General features: G+C 35.8%; 1 protein-coding gene across 5 annotated transcripts in view; it reads left to right on the top strand.

Annotated features, from left to right (window-relative positions):
- The window catches only part of LOC116463144 (metabotropic glutamate receptor 1), a 413,105-nt gene that overhangs the window by 265,182 nt on the left and 131,685 nt on the right, over nt 1-16,238 (top strand). The gene's annotated exons all lie outside the window — the stretch shown is intronic.

Here is a 16,238-nt window from a genome sequence, read left to right as displayed (position 1 = left end):
GAAATGATGATGAGGAGATTCCCTCCTAACGTTCTCAAAAGGAAGACAGTCTGTTGATATTTTTGTCTCAACCCAGTGAAATGCGTTTTGGATTTCTGACCTCCAGAACTGTAAGATAATCAATCTGTGTTGTTTTAAGACATCAAGATTGCAGTATTTGTTATAGCAGTAGTAGGAAACTAATACAGATTTGGCTGCCTGGAAGTGGGTTGCTGATGCAACACATACATAGACATGTGAAGTGATCTTGGTACTTGGTCAATGAGCAGAGGCTAGAAGAATTTTAAGGAACATGATAGAAATGGCTTAGATTGTCTTGAGCAGACTGTTAGTGAAAACATGGCTGTTAATGACCCTGTTAAGGAGAAATCTGGAGGGTGTGAGGAGCCTGGTAGAGAATACCCAAGTCATCATGAGCAGATAGTAGGTAGAAACAAGGATGTTACAGGCAATGCTGGAGACGGTGCAAATGGAAATGAGGACCATGCTACTGGAAAGTAGAGGAGAGGGGATCCTTATTTTACAGTGGCAGAGAGCTTAGCTAAATTGTGGAAAGCAAAACTAAGAACTTGGATATTTAGCTAAGGTGACTTCCAAGCAAAGTGTTCAAAATGCAAATTAGTTTCTTTTGGTTACTTATGCAGTCATGAACCATAGAACAATGGCTTTTGTTTTTTGTTTTTTTGGTTTTGTTTTGTTTTGTTTTGGTTTGGTTTGGTTTGGTTTTGAGATGAAGTTTTGCTCTTGTTGCCCAGACTGGAGTGCAAAGGTGCGATCTCGGCTCACTGCAACCTCCGCCTCCTGGGTTCAAGCGATTCTCCTGCCTCAGCCTCCTGAGTAGCTGGGATTACAGGTGTCAGCCACCAGGCCCGGCTAATTTTTGTATTTTTAGTAGAGACGGGGTTTTACCATATTGGCCAGGGTGGTCTCCAATTCCTGACATCAAGTGATCTGCCTGCCTTGGCCACTCAAAGTGCCGGGATTACAGGTGTGAGCCATCGCGCAGGGCCAGAACAACATTTTAGTCAATAATGGACCATGTATACTACAGTGGCCCCGTAAGATTATAATAGAGGTGACAAATTCCCATCACCTAGTGACGTCATAGCGGCCATAATGTCTTAGTACAATGCACTGCTCACATATTTGTGGTGATCCCAGTATAAACAAACCTACTGCACTGTCAATTGTATAAAAATGTAACACTTATAATTGAGTACAGTGCCTAATACTTGATATTGATAATAAATGACTGTTACTTGTTTATATATTTACTATGCTATATGAACGGTTATTTTGGAGTATCCTCCTTCTACATATTAAAAAAAAAGGTTAAGTGTAAAATCGCCTTAGGCAGGTCCTTCAGGAGTTATTCCAGAAGAAGGCTTTGTTATCATAGGAAATGACAGCTCCATGTGTGTTAATGCCTCTGAAGACCTTCCAGAGGGACAAAATTGGAGGCGGAAGACGGTGATATGGAAGATCTTGGCGCCGTGTGTAGGCCTAGGCTCATGTGTTTGTTTGTGTCTTCATTTTTAACAAAAAAGATTAAAAAGTTTAAAAAGTGACATAATTAGAAAAACGTCTATGGGATAAAGATATAAAAAAATTTTTATATCTTTATCCCATTTATATCACATTTATATACAATGTGTTTGTGTTTCAAGCTAAGTGTTATTATGAAAGTGTCAAACAATTTTTAAAATTAAAAAGTAAAAGTAAAAAGTTACAGTAAACTAAGGTTAATTTATTATGGAAGAAAAAAATACATTCATGTAGCCTAAGTGCCCAGTGTTTATAAAGTCTATGGTAATGTACTAGGCCTTCACATTCACTCACCACTCACTCACTGTCTCACCCAGAGCAACCTCTAATCCCATGAGCTCCATTCATAGTAAGTGCCCTGTACAGGGGTACCATTTCTTAGCTTTTATACATTATTTGTACGTATATTTTCTACGTTTAGATGTCCTAGCATTGTGTTAAAATTGTCTACAATATTCAATATAGTCACAGGCTGTACAGATTTATATGCTGGTAACAATAGGCCATACCATACAGTGTAGGAATGTAGTAAACTGTACCACCTAGGTAAGTGTAAATAATGCATTCTATGATGTTCACACAATGACAAAATCACCTAAGGATGTGTTTTTCAGAATGCATCCCCACTGCCAAGTGAAAAATGATTGTGCCTGTAGTGAAGTGTGAAAGGGAGGAAATGAAAGAGATGTTAGGCAAAAATAATGGATTTGGGAAATTCTCAGCCTGTCCAGATTACAAATATGCTAAAATTAGGAGAATAACTGTCAGGAAAACGTGATCTGTAGGGAAAGCCAAGGGTGTGGCTGGACAACCTTTTGTTACTGCATTAAAAAGATCAAAAGATAAGTGTATTAGGTCATACAAGGGGCTCTTTGAACAGATTAGTGCACTTTATGGATCTCCTTAGCCATCTCCAGAGAAACCAAAAATAGAGATCAGATTATCTAGGAAAGATCCATGGACACAACTCTTGTTTAATGGGAAACATTTTCTTGACGTACACAAGGTTCTTGAGAATTTCTTAACAACATGAAAAACTGACAGCTCTGACTGAAAGGGACAAAGACTATGAAATGAAGCATAACTCTCAGACTCACAAAATTATACAGGCAGGAAATAGACTGATAAACTATTCAGATGAAAACATGTGCTACCATTCATAAAAAAGGAAGCATGACTCAGAGAGCCAAGTCTCATGATCAGAGGGCAGAGCCTGTAACCACAGGGAATTATTCTCAGGCTTTGAAACCCAATATTGTCTGGCCATTTGGGTTTTGAAATTGCTTGCGATTGGTGACTCATTTTTTTCTTTCAATTTTCTCTCTTTTAGAATGGGAATGTCTATATACTGGTACTCCATGCCTGTCCGACTATTGTATTTTGAGGAGCAGATAATTTGTTTTCTAATTTCACAGGCATAGATGGAGAGGAGTTTGGCCCCAGGATACATCATGTTTCACTCATACCTGCTTTACATGATTGAGGTGATGAGGCTTGGGAATATTGAGTTGAAGAAATGTAAATGAGATTTTGGACTTTGAGTTGATGCTGTAATGGGTTGAGACTTTTGGGGATATTGGGATACAGTGACTGTATTTTGGATGTGGGATTGATACAAATCTTAATGCATCAAAGGGCAGACTGTGGTAGGCACAATAAAGACCCCCCAAAGATGTCTACATCATAATTTCCCGGACCTGTGACTATGTTATATTACAAAACAAGGGGGAACTAATATTGATGATGGAATTAAGGTTGCTAATCAGACGAATTTAAAATAGGCATTTGCCTTACATTATTCCTTCTCTGATGTTAAAATTATATTAGGTGGTTTCTTTTTGTTTACATTTCCCTGGTATGCTTTTGCATATCATGTTATTTTCAACTTTTCAATCTGATAAGTTTTATTTTAAGTGGGTCTGTTGTATGCAACATAGTTTTGGTTCTTTGAAATCCAATTTAATATATTATTTTTATTATAATCTGTGAGTTAAGCCAATATTGCTTTTTTTGACAGATATATTTTTTGACAGAAATATATATATATATTATTTTGAACAGATATATTTTATATATATATATTTATTTTATACTTTGTAAAGCCTTCCCTGAGGTGTTTTATCTCTTTGCTTCTGTAGTGTGCATGTGTGTATGTAGGTACGCACATCTAGATCTTCTGATATTTAGGAAAATTTTTGTTATTATTCTAAGAAACTCCCCCTTATCTTCTCTTTCAGTTGCTACCACAAATACTTCTTAAACATAATCATGAGGAAGTGAAAGACTTTTGCACAGGAAACTACAAAAGATTGCTGAAAAAATTAAATAAGACACAAATAAATTGAAAGATATGCATGGATTGGAAAACTTAATATTCCATATTTGTGGATTAGAAGATTTAATATTACTAATATGATAAAACTAAACAAATCTGTAAGTTTCAATGCAATCTTTATCAAATTCCAACAACTGTTTTTGGAAAAATGGAAACATAGATCCTCAAATTCATATGTAATTGCAAGGGGTCCCAAATAACCAAAACAATATTGAAACAGAAAAAGAAATTTTAATTACTCACATTTTAATACTTCAAAACTTACCACAAAGCCATAGTAATCAAAACAATGTGGTACCAGCATAAGGACACATATTAACTTATAGTCAAGTGCAATAGAATTGAGAATCCAGAAATAAACCCAAGTTATTTTCAGTGAAGAAGCCAAGATCATTCCATGGGAAAAACAGTCTCAACAAATATTTCTGAGAAGACTGGATATCTGTATACAAAATGATAATGCTGGACCCTTCCCTCACATTATATACAAAAATTAATTCAGTATAACAATGACCTAAATATAAGAGATGAAACCATAAAATTTTAAAAGTAAACATAGGAGTAAATTTTTATGACTTTGGAATTTAATTCTTAGCTATGACATCAAATGCATTACCAATGAAAGAAAAAATAGATTAATTGGACTTCAAAATTTAAAACTTTTATACATGAAAAGACATTATCAAGAAAGTGAAAAGAAAACATACAGAGTGGAAGAAATATTTGCAAATTATATATCTGTTAAGGGCCTAGTATCAAGAATATATACATCTTACAACTTAACAAAATGCAATTAAAAATAGATGAAGGCCACGAATAGACATTTCTCAAAGAAAACATACAAGTGACCAACAAGCCCAGGAAAGTAGTCACATCATTAGCCATTACAAAAATGGTAATCAAAATCACAATGAGATAGTATTTCATATCCAGTAAGGTGGCTAGAATTCAAAAAATGTAGATAACAATAATTAATGAATTTGTACAAAAATGAAACCCTTGTACGTTGCTGGTGGGAATGTAGAATAGTGCAGCTGCTATGGAAAACAGTTTGGTAGTTCCACAGAAAGCTAAACATAGAATTACCATATGACCCAGCATTTTCATTCCTGGATACATAACCAAAAGATTTGAAAACAGAGAGTCAAAAAAATACATGTATACATATGTTTATAGAAGCACTATTCATGATAGCCAAACAATGGAAACAACCCAAAAGCTCATCAGCAGACCAATGGATAAACAAATCATAGTATATGGATATGATGTAATACTATACATCAGTACAAAGGAATGAAGCACTGATATACACCACAAAATGGATAAATCTCTAAAACATCATGCTAAATAAAAGAAGCTGGATGCAAAAATTCACGTATTGTGTGATTACATTTGCATATGAAATATCCAGAATAGGTAAATCTATAGAGATAAAAAAGTGACTTGATTGCCAGGGAATGGGGACAGGGAGAAATAGGAAGTAACTGCTTACTGGGTATGGGGTTGTATTTTGGGGTAATGAAAGTATTTTGGAATTAGATAGAAGTGATGATTGAAAAACATTTTGTATGTTCTGAATGATACTGAATTTTTCACTTTAAAATGGTTGATGTTATGTAAATTTCACCTTAAGTTTTAAAAATAATTGAATAATTTTTAAAAAAACAATGGAGAGGAGATGCTTGATGCAGGTGAATTGTAAACATTAGCCTGAGCTGACGTCTCTACAGGACTGACTTTTGCTAGTCCTCTGATAAAGCCAACCAGGTATAAATGCAAAAAACAAAAAAATTACTGCATTACTTGATTAATTATGATTGTAATATAGTCTCTTTTTATGTCTTCCTTAATTTGATTTTATATATTTTTTACAACAATATCATGAGTGATATTGGCATATATTTTCAGAAATCTTTCAGTCTTTGACTGGTTTTAGTATTGTTATAATATCCTTAATTGGAAAGTTATAATATCCTCAATTGGAGAATATTCATTTTTCAAATCTCTGGTTGAGTTTATATAGGATAACAATTATCTGTTCTATGAACACTTGTTAAACCATCTGGCAAATCTAGTATTATTTTAGTGAGTACATTTTAAACTACTGATTTCATTGTTAAATATACGATTGTTCAGATCTTATATTTCTTCTTAAGTCAGGCTTACTAATTAAGCTTTTCTAAGAAAAGGGTTAGGATTAAATTTTATTGGCTTGGAGTTAAAATTTATTGGCATCAACTTTTTCATAGTATTTTAAATAATTTTTAAAAAATTATCCTGTATCTGAAGTTACATTATATTTTAATTTTATCCTAAATATTGTTTTTTTGTGCCTTCTCTCTTTTTCATCCATGACAATAATCTCAGAGGATTGAATATTTTATTATTGTTTTCTAATAACCAAGTTTTAGGTTGGTTGATCATTTTTATTAAATCTTTCCCCCAATTTTATTATTTTTTGCTTTATTTTATGTTTATTCTGTGTTCTTTTCCATTTTCTTAAGTTGAAAATAAGCTGATTTATTTTCAGCTTTTCTCTTTTTTAAAAAATATAAGCATTTCTGGGAATAAATTTCCTCCCAAGAACTCTTTAAGCTACTTCCTATGAATTTCAATATCTGGTATTTTTCTTTACATTCAAATAATATGTTCTAAGTTTCATTTATGACTTCTTTAACTTCAATTTCCTTAGAAGTTTAAAGTTTTTAGTTTCCAAGTAGTTGGAGGTAAATTTGTTGTTTTTTTTAAAAAAATTCTAATTTAATTTTTGATGCTCAGAGATATGGGCTATATATTAATTTTTAAAATATGTTGAGACTTACATTATTAACTAGATTAATTTTTAAATTTCCATGTATGCCATTGAAATATGTTCTCCTCGGTTAAGAAGGAGACCCTATATATGTTCATTAGACCAAGCATCAAGCATGTTAATTGTGTGAAAATATTCTAAATCTCTAACAAATTTTGCCAGCTTCTTCTATTAATAACAGAGTAGTAAGTTAGACTACAAAGAGAGAGATTCACATAGAGGAGAGAGATTTCTTTTTATCAATTTACTTTCTATCTTGCTATGTTACTTACTGTACAAATTTCAAATTATTTTATCTTCAGAGACACTGACTTTCTTTATTCCTAATAAAGATTTATGCCTGAAAATAAGTTGTATCTTACATTACTATAACAACCTCCATTTTGTGTTGGTTAATATTTGTTTGGTTAATCTCTTACTATCTTTTCATTATTCAGTACATTCATATTTTAGAAAAACGTGTTACAAACAAGATATAACTATCGATGTTTTTCTTTTTAATTTAATAGAAAGTCTCTGTTTTTTTTAACCTGATGAATTTACATATAATCACTGATATATGTGAAATTAGGGCCATCAGCTTATCTTGCGCTTGCTGTTTGTCTTACCTTTCCAGTGCTCTCTCCTGCTTTCCTGCCTTCTGTTGGAGAGTTTAGATATTTGATTGATTGCTTAGGATTGGATTAGTTGGATATTTTAATCAGTATTTAATTTTGTTTTGGCCATTTTTCTGAGAATAGTATCATCTATCCATTTGTTTTATTTTATTTTTTTTTCTTTGAGATGGAGTCTCACTCTGTCACCCAGGCTGGAGTGTGCAATGGTGTGATCTCAGCTCACTGCAACCTCTGCCTCCCGGGTTTAAGTGATTCTCCTGCCTCAGCCTCCCAAGCAGCTGGGATTACAGGTGCCTGCCCCCATGCCCGGCTAATTTTTTGTTTTTTTGTTTGTTTTGTAGTTTTTAGTAGAGACAGGGTTTCATCATGTTGGCCAGGCTGGTCTCGAACTCATGACCTCAGGTGATCCACCCATCTCAGCCTCCCAAAGTGCTGGGATTAACAGGCATGAGCCACCACACCTGGCCTATCCATTTCTTTTAACTATTCCATATCACTGTGTTTTTGGAATTTCTCAAAGGATAGTGTTAGGTTTTGTATCTAGTTTTAGAATAATTGTCTTTTAAAAGTAAAGTTTAACTCATTTGTGAATCTGATGTTAGTTTAGTACTCTAGTGTGTGTATGTATATGTATATTATTGAGAGATTATCTTAGTAGGTATATTTTCTTTTTTAAAAAACTTTAGGTTCGAGGGTAATGGGCAGGTTTGTTACATAGGTAAAATCATGTCATGGGGGTTTGTTGTACCGATTATTTCCTCACTGAGGTACTAAGCCTAGTACCCAATTGTTATTTTTTTCTGCTCCTCTCCCATCCTTCACCCTCAAGGGGACCCCAGAGTCTGTTGTTCCCTTCTTTGTGTTCATATGTTATAATTTAGCTCTCACTTATAAGTGAGAACATTCTGTTCCCGCATTAGTTCGCTGAGGATAATGGCCTCCAGCTCCATCCATGTTCCCGTAAAAGACATGACTTCATTCTGTTTTATGGCTGCATAGTATTCCATGGTATATACACATTTTCTTTATCCAATCTGTTATAGATGGGCACTTAGATTGATTCTGTGTCTTTGCTATTGTGAATAGTGCTGCAATGAACATTCACGTGCATGTGTCTTTATGATAGAATGATTTATATTCCTCTAGGTATGTACCCAGTAATGGGATTGCTGGGTTGAATTGCAGTTCTGTTTTTAGCTCCTTTTACTTTTAATTGACAAATACTAATCCTTTATATTTATGGAGTACAATGCAATGTTGTGATACATGCATACATTCTGGAATGATTAAATCAGACTACTTGACATATCCGTCACTACACATACTTATCACTACTTGGTGGTGAGAACATTTAAAATCTATTCTTTTACCAATTTAAAAATACACAATACGTAATTATTAAATATAGTCACCACGCTATGATACACTGCTAGAACTTATTCTTCCTGTTGAATTGAATTTTGTACCCTTTAACTAACATATCCCCTTTCCCCATCTACCCTGCCTCCCAGAATGATAATTCAGAATTCCATTGATTTTAAAATTTTAAATTTTGACTTCCGATGGCATTTCATTTGGATCCTAGGGATTTTCAATAATGTTAGATGAGTTTTTATAATAATATCTAGACGTATGGTTCTTATATAGGCTGTGTAAATTCAGACATCACTCATGTGCATGGTGACTTTCCTTTATTACCTTTTCTACTACAGTCCTTGGACTGACTTCAAGCCTCCTCAGGCAACACTTCCAGTTCCATTCTATTGGACTTTGTAAGACTTCAAATATCCCAGTTTTCTGTTTGGGTCTCAGCTTCAGCTGTCTGACTTCTACGGTTCATGAAGCCATCTTTCACATCACCAGACGGGTGTTAGAATCGATTTCCAGTCTCCAGGGCCTTACAGGCTATTGTTGATAAGCATTCCCTGATACATATCATTTGGCTTTGATTCCTCTCACCATTGCTAGCACCTGGGAATTACTTTTTATTTCTTGATTATATTTCATTTTTTATATATACTTCTGTATTCAGGAGAATATCTGCATTAACTTAGTTGACTACATTGTGAAACGTGTAAACAATTTTTTTTTTTTTTGAGATGGAGTCTCGCTCTGTCGCTCAGGCTGGAGTGCAGTGGCACGATCTCGGCTCACTGCAACCTCTGCCTCCCAGGTTCAAGCAATTTTCCTGCCTCAGCCTCCCCAGTAGATGGGACTACAGGAGTGTGCCACCATGACCGGCTAATTTTATGTATTTTTAGTAGAGATGGGGTTTCACTGTGTTAGCCAGGATGCTCTCAATCTCCTGATGTCATGATCTGCCTGCCTTGGTCTCCCTAAGTGCTGGTATTACAGGCATGAGCCACCATGCCCTGCCAAAAATCCAAACAATTTTTTTAAAATATTCTACTTTTAATGCAAAACATCAGGGGATACTTTGGATACTTAGGGTGAATTAGCAATTCATAGAACTATTGACCCCAAACTGACGAGGACATTTTTGTTTTTCTTCAAATGGCAGGATCTAGAAATTAGGGATTAGAATCACTTGCACTGGGTCTGTTAGGAAGGATTTGCTAATGAGTTACTAAACCATTGGATTCACGTTTGAAAAAAAATTGCTGTGCTTTGACCTTTTGTTCAAACAAGAAAAATATATCAGTTTTTAAAAAGAACTAAAAGAGATTCTGACAACCTGGTTGGCATCTCAGAATACAAGGGAGCAGCCCTGGAAAATTAACCCTCTATATGTGCACTGCTGACTGTTCTGCTACCATGGTCTTTAGGTGCTCATTTCTTAGTCTCTCTTTCCCTTTCACTCTGTGTTCTTTTCTTCCTTTCTTCCACAAATTACTGAAAACATGCAGTTACATTCTCTGTGGTGCTGAAGAATTATTCTTGTTGCCTGAGGCCCCTGAGCTGGGAGTTTCATTTTAGCCATTGCAATGACACCTCAACCCAAGAAACTGCCCAGCCAGGCATGGTTGCCAAGAATAACTCAATATCCTCACAATTTAGTCATAACTCATTCATTCTCTACATTCATTTTATAAACCCCTGACTTATTATTATTCATGATACCTACCCTCCCTGACTCCATATATACTTTTGTGCCCTTTTCACATACGACTTTAAATTGGCTGAAGGTCAGACGATCTACGGTCCTTATTAAAGACCACTTTTTTTTTCTCTTTTTTACAGAAATTGTGCATAGCTCTTGCTTCCAGTCACCTGTCTGAAGCAGAGCCCTACTCTGAACTCCAGGGCTGCTTTAGAATGAGAGATCACTAAAAAATAGGTGGTAATAGAAATTTTAGTAAAGAGGCTGAGCCTATTGGATGAGTTCACTTTGGGACCTAGTGAAGCCAAAGTCTAAAACTTCAAATTCCACTCAAACCTTGCAGAATTTCAACTGCAAAACTGGGTCTGTTCTAACAGAATCCTAGTGAAGTCCTGTAGCCAACAGTTTGCAATAACACAAGATGATTTTGGGGCCATATGGAAAACTCTCCGAACAAAATGTTAAGACTTTTCTGGAGGGGAATTTGCATATCTTTATGAGGTGTTTGAACAGTGAGGTGTTTCTGAGCTCATAATGACATAGAAATAGGGTCTACTGAGTAAGATGTGAGGAAGAGAGCTGTGGCTTGTTCTAAGCCCTGATGGGCTCATTTATTTCTCTAGTTTTGCTCTCAGAAGTGACTCATTAATCTAGGTTATCAAAATGAGACCATCTTCTCATAGAAAATGTCATCTTCACTTCCTAACAAAGACTTTACAAAAGCTATGAAAACACATCAAAAATTTAAGGTATCAAATATACAGCAGATAGCTGAAAAACAACAGTGTCTACTCAAATATCCTCCCTTCTGATTAATGTAAACCTGCTTAGCCTAGAGTTTCATGGCAATGGGTAATGTTCAGTCATAGCTGCTTGTTCCTGTCTTAGGACCTTTGCACAAGCTGCCCAAAGACTTCCTTCCCTCTGATCTTCACCTGGCTGGAGCCTTCATGTAGCTCAGATCTTAGTGTTAAGTGTTTTCTCTTCAAAGTTTCTTCTCAAAGCACTTGATACTTTTCCTGGCCACCCAATCAAAAATATATTCATCTTCATTCCTATTACATGACTCTTTAAAAATTCCTCTATCTAACCTACATCACCATGTGATAATTTATTATAATTGTAACTTTAATATCACTTTCTCCTTCCATCCACATAGGGATTTACATGCCTGGTAATTTTTTATTGGATGCTAAACACTGAGAATTTTACCTTGTTGAGTACCAAGTATTTTGCATTAAAAAAATGTTCTGAAATTAGTTCTGGGAGGAAGTTAAATTATTTTGATCCTCTTATATTTTGCTTTTATGGTTTGTTAGGCAGGCCCAGAGTGGTATTTAGTCAAAAGCCAATTTTTCTTCACTATTGAGGCAAGACCCTTCCTAATACATTATCCAATTCTCCTTGGAATATAAAGTTTTTCACTCTAGCTGTTAGAAACAGTTACTATTCCCAACAATACATGGACTCCAGGTGCTACTCCTTCAAGTCATATTGGTTGATTATTTCCTCAGCATCAGGTAATTTCATTAAATAAATGGCTAATATTCATCAGAATACTTATGGGAGATGTACTGCAGACCATGCTCTTTTGCCATAGCATCTCTTCTCCAGCATTTGCCCTGTAAACCCTGGCCACCCTAGCTTTGCTAGACTTCCAGCTCCTTTTTCTCAACTCTGCAAATCCACTGGGCTGTACCTGAGTTCCCCACAACCTCAACCTTGTTGTGCCATGATTTGAAAACATCCAAGCAGTAAGCTAAAAAAAAGTAGTGTTCACCTCATTTCTTGCTCAATAAATTAATAAATTTATTCATTTGATAAATGTCAAATGAATATGACACATGCTATATTTCTTCAACCTTTGTGAATATGGTTAACATTGTAAATAAAAGAATTTCATATTTGTTTACATATGTTTTAAAAATATCATTTGATTATGGTTTTCATCTTTTCCCTATTATATTGTAATCTCTGGGATATTTTAAAGAATTATAATTTTATTATCAGGTACACACAATTACTTGAACTCATAACACAAATAAAATTGCTTTAGTACCTAGACTGTAATTATTTTAATTGAATGAAAATAGGTTTTTCTAAAATGTTTTTGTACATTTAAAAAATACTATTGTATTTCTGTTTTTTACTGTCAGTTTGCTAATTAAATTAGTTTAACTGATATAATGCAAAAGTAACATTCATACAGCCCCTGTCAAATTGTAATTGGTGGAAGCAGAAATAGTATTTTCTTGTTGTTAATATTAGAATGTATAAGATAGAAGAAATCTTCTAATTATTCAGGGTTGAAATGTGAAATTTTATAGGTTGATTGGAAAATAGCCTCATGAAGAATTGCTGTATAAAAATATTGAGGGGGAATAGGAAATAAGAATTCTTGTATGTTAGTGAGAAATACTTAAGACATACAGCTTTCTGTTAAACAGTTCACAATATATAGTTTTATTTCCAGACCCCAGCTAGAAAAAGAACTCATAACTGAGAAGCAGATGGAGCAGCAGAAGCTGCTAGAGGCAGTGAATGTGCTTCACAGAGAGTCCAGTGCTATCTGAGGCTGGGTCACTACCCAGCACAGCAGGATTCACTCCAGACACCTGGCGAGTGACCAGGTACCTGCAGGTCATCTCAGGTCAAGCATAGTCTAGTTTACACCCTGCCACCACCATCTAAGAAAGATCTTCTACCAGGAATCAGATATGTTGCTGGTTTGCTGTTTTAAAGCGTACTTCAGAGAAAATTCATCAAAACATCCTCACACAGAATCCCAATGCAACAAAACAGCAAAAATCCTTTAAAATTTTCTGAAAATGCATTTGACAGGTGATACAAAGATGAAACACTTTGAAAGTATAAAAACAGAGGATTGCTTTAGAGATGTTTTCTAGTGACTTAGTGACTTTTTTTCGTGATAGCATTCTCTAACACCTTACCTGTGATAGATTTAAGATCTCATACAAACCTTTAGCAATTAACTCTTTAAAACATATCCACCAAGTAATCCTACTTGAATATTTTCCTTATATCCTGGTTCTGCTTGATTTTATGACCTCTTAGATTTAACAACAACTCTAACTTCTGAAAGAGGAGGCACCTATAGTGAGGGTGAAGGTCTTTAACTAGTGGTTAAGGAGACTTAGAATTCCAGACCACTAAACCATGTGACTTAAAATTTCTACTATTCACAGACAAAGTTTTCGTCCTATAAAGTGCCCTTCAATGCTGGTGGGCTCAAGGGCAGGAAGTCACACTTTTCTCTCCTTCTAGAATTGACACAAAGCATTTGCCTTTACAAACTAAGCTGTATGTGCTTTTAAATTGCACATAAACATCACAGCAAGTTCATTTCGTACACATTTTTATGATGGTGACTTTCTTGTATAGACTGTAAACAAAACAAATTTCACATATTATTAAACCTTAGGGATAAAAACACTTCAACCCTAACCTTTATGTCAAAAGCAGTTATTTTTTTCAAGTTATGTCATTTCGATTTTTAAATATTTACCCTTAGACAGAATTTCTTCAAAGTCTAACTGGTCTTATTTTTATCCTCCTTTGTGTCATGAACTATAGCTCAAATCTTCAAATTGCTGTAGATGTAGTTAAGATGTAAATATAAATACATTTAAATGTAAATAAACTGGTTTGAGCCTTTCCCAGCAGACCGAACATATGAAAAAAAATGAATGAGTCAGTCTTTTTAAAATCAATTTGACTGGCCATCATATTCAGCGATGGTAAGCAGAGGACTCACTAGAACAACAGGCAGGTCATTTACCATGAGGGAGGAGAGCAGAATGACCTGATTGAGTAATAGGCTTACAACACTTTGAGGACTTCCCATGGTCTTCAGGCTAACAGTGTCTAGGTTGGGATTTATGTGCCCACCCCCATCGCACACCATACTTCTTTCTGTTCTCTAGCTATACTAACTCTTTCTAAGTTCCTTGAATGTGCCAAGCTTTTTCTTGTATGTTAATCTGCCAGGAACCTTCTATTCCAAACCCTCCCCTTCTCCTCACCTGACTAAGGCTGACTCTTCTTTTGGGTCTCAGCTCAGCCATCACCTTCTTAAAGAAGCCATCTCTAATTACCTCTATCCCCCACTACCTCACACACACAGGCGTGTGTGCACACACACAAGCAGGCACACGTGTCATATCTACACACTAGATTAAGTTAAACCCCCAAGCTATCGCTCCCCATGATACTGGTCGCTTTTTTTTTTTTTTTTTTGAGACAGGGTCTTGCTCTGTTACCTAGGCTGGAGTGCAGTGGCAAGATCATGACTCACTGCAGCCTCAGCTTCCTGGGCTCACAGGATCCTCCCATCTCAGCCTCCCAAATAGATGGGACCACAGGTGTGGACCAACACATCCAGATAATTTTTTTTTTTTTTTTTTTTTTTGTAGAGGTGAGGTTTTTCCATGTTGCCTAGGCTGGTCTCAAATTCCTGAGCTCCAGCAATCTACCTGCCTTGGCCTTCCAAAATCCTCGGATTAAAGGCACTTCTTTTTCTTTAGCCTCATAGAGTTTGTAATTCTTTTTTAGTATCTGTTTTCCCCACAAGGCTGTAGCACCGTGGGGGCAGAGGATAGTGAGTCTTATTCTCATTTGAATTCATAGCAGAACGTCTGGCACAGAGTGACTGCTAGGAACACACAGAAGTAAGGAAGAAAAGAAGAAAGAAAAAAGAAAGAAGGAAGAAGGAAGGAAGGAAGGAGTCTATACAAAATTGTAGAGTCTCTATCCTAGGGGATTTGGAAGCATATAAAAAATACATTCTCTGGTGTGGCTGGCTAGACTCTACTGTACCTCAAAGTCCCTTTAGTTCTGGGTCAGGTTAAGTCAGCTTTACCTTCAGCAACCCCTGATCTGTTGAAAATGCAGCTCATGTGTGGTTCAGTGGGAAGATTCTAGAGAAGAACTGCACTGCTTAGCTCAGCTAAGTGAAGCGTACATTTATCTCAGTTGATCTCAGGTAACCAAGGGTGAGATATGGTCACTAATGTTTGCCCAGTCCCTTCTCTGTGAGAAACAAGCAATAAAATGCTTTCTTTGGCAGAGACTGCATCTTTATATTCCACCAACTTCAGGGCATCACTCTGTGCAGAGAAGAATAAATCCAACCCCTGACCAAGACAGCCTTAATATTCTCTTCAGCTTGACTAAACTTTAGACAGGTTTCTTCCTGAGTATAGGCCCCTGACGTCCCTTTTCTAAGAGCATTTACTTTGGAAAACCTAAAACTAAATTATTTCTCTGCCTTGTTGAGATGTAGATTGTCTAGTTTCTTGCTAATTTCAGAAACCAGGGAAGTTTTACTGAATGACAAGGACCTGGCGGCCATCCCTTTAAATGTAATCATCAAGAATAGTGGTAAACCCCTCCCTTCCAGTTTCTGTGGGACGGTAGGAGTCTAATGTGACAAGTAGCAAACACAGATGCCTAAGCACATGGGCCAACCTCGTGCCAGTGGCCCTCCAGTACTTTTCCACTAGCTCACCTGGGACTAAAAACCTTCCCATCTTTTATTTTAGCAGAGTTGGGTTCAGTGTCTCTCATATATTGTAATAGTCTTGAACAGAGTCCTCTTTGCGTGTTTAGCTTTGTCTGGTGCAATTTGTCTTTGATACCCTCATAGGCCTGGCTCACATGTGCACCTGAATTAAACTGGGACTACATTACTTCTGGTAGATAGGAATGTTCTAGAAGGCGATCACATTTCAAAAATTCTATCTCACTGAATAAAATGTCAGGGTGCTGCCATTTAGTGAGAAGGAGAATTCTTTTTATGATTTGAGATGAGATTTTTTTTCTTTAATGCTGCTATTTTGAAGTAACATT

This window comes from Hylobates moloch, unplaced genomic scaffold (genome assembly GCF_009828535.3).
Source record: "Hylobates moloch isolate HMO894 unplaced genomic scaffold, HMol_V3 SCAFFOLD_26, whole genome shotgun sequence".
Classification (NCBI taxonomy): domain Eukaryota; kingdom Metazoa; phylum Chordata; class Mammalia; order Primates; family Hylobatidae; genus Hylobates; species Hylobates moloch.
Note: the sequence above shows the minus strand (reverse complement) of the source record. Positions and strands in the feature narration are given on the sequence as shown.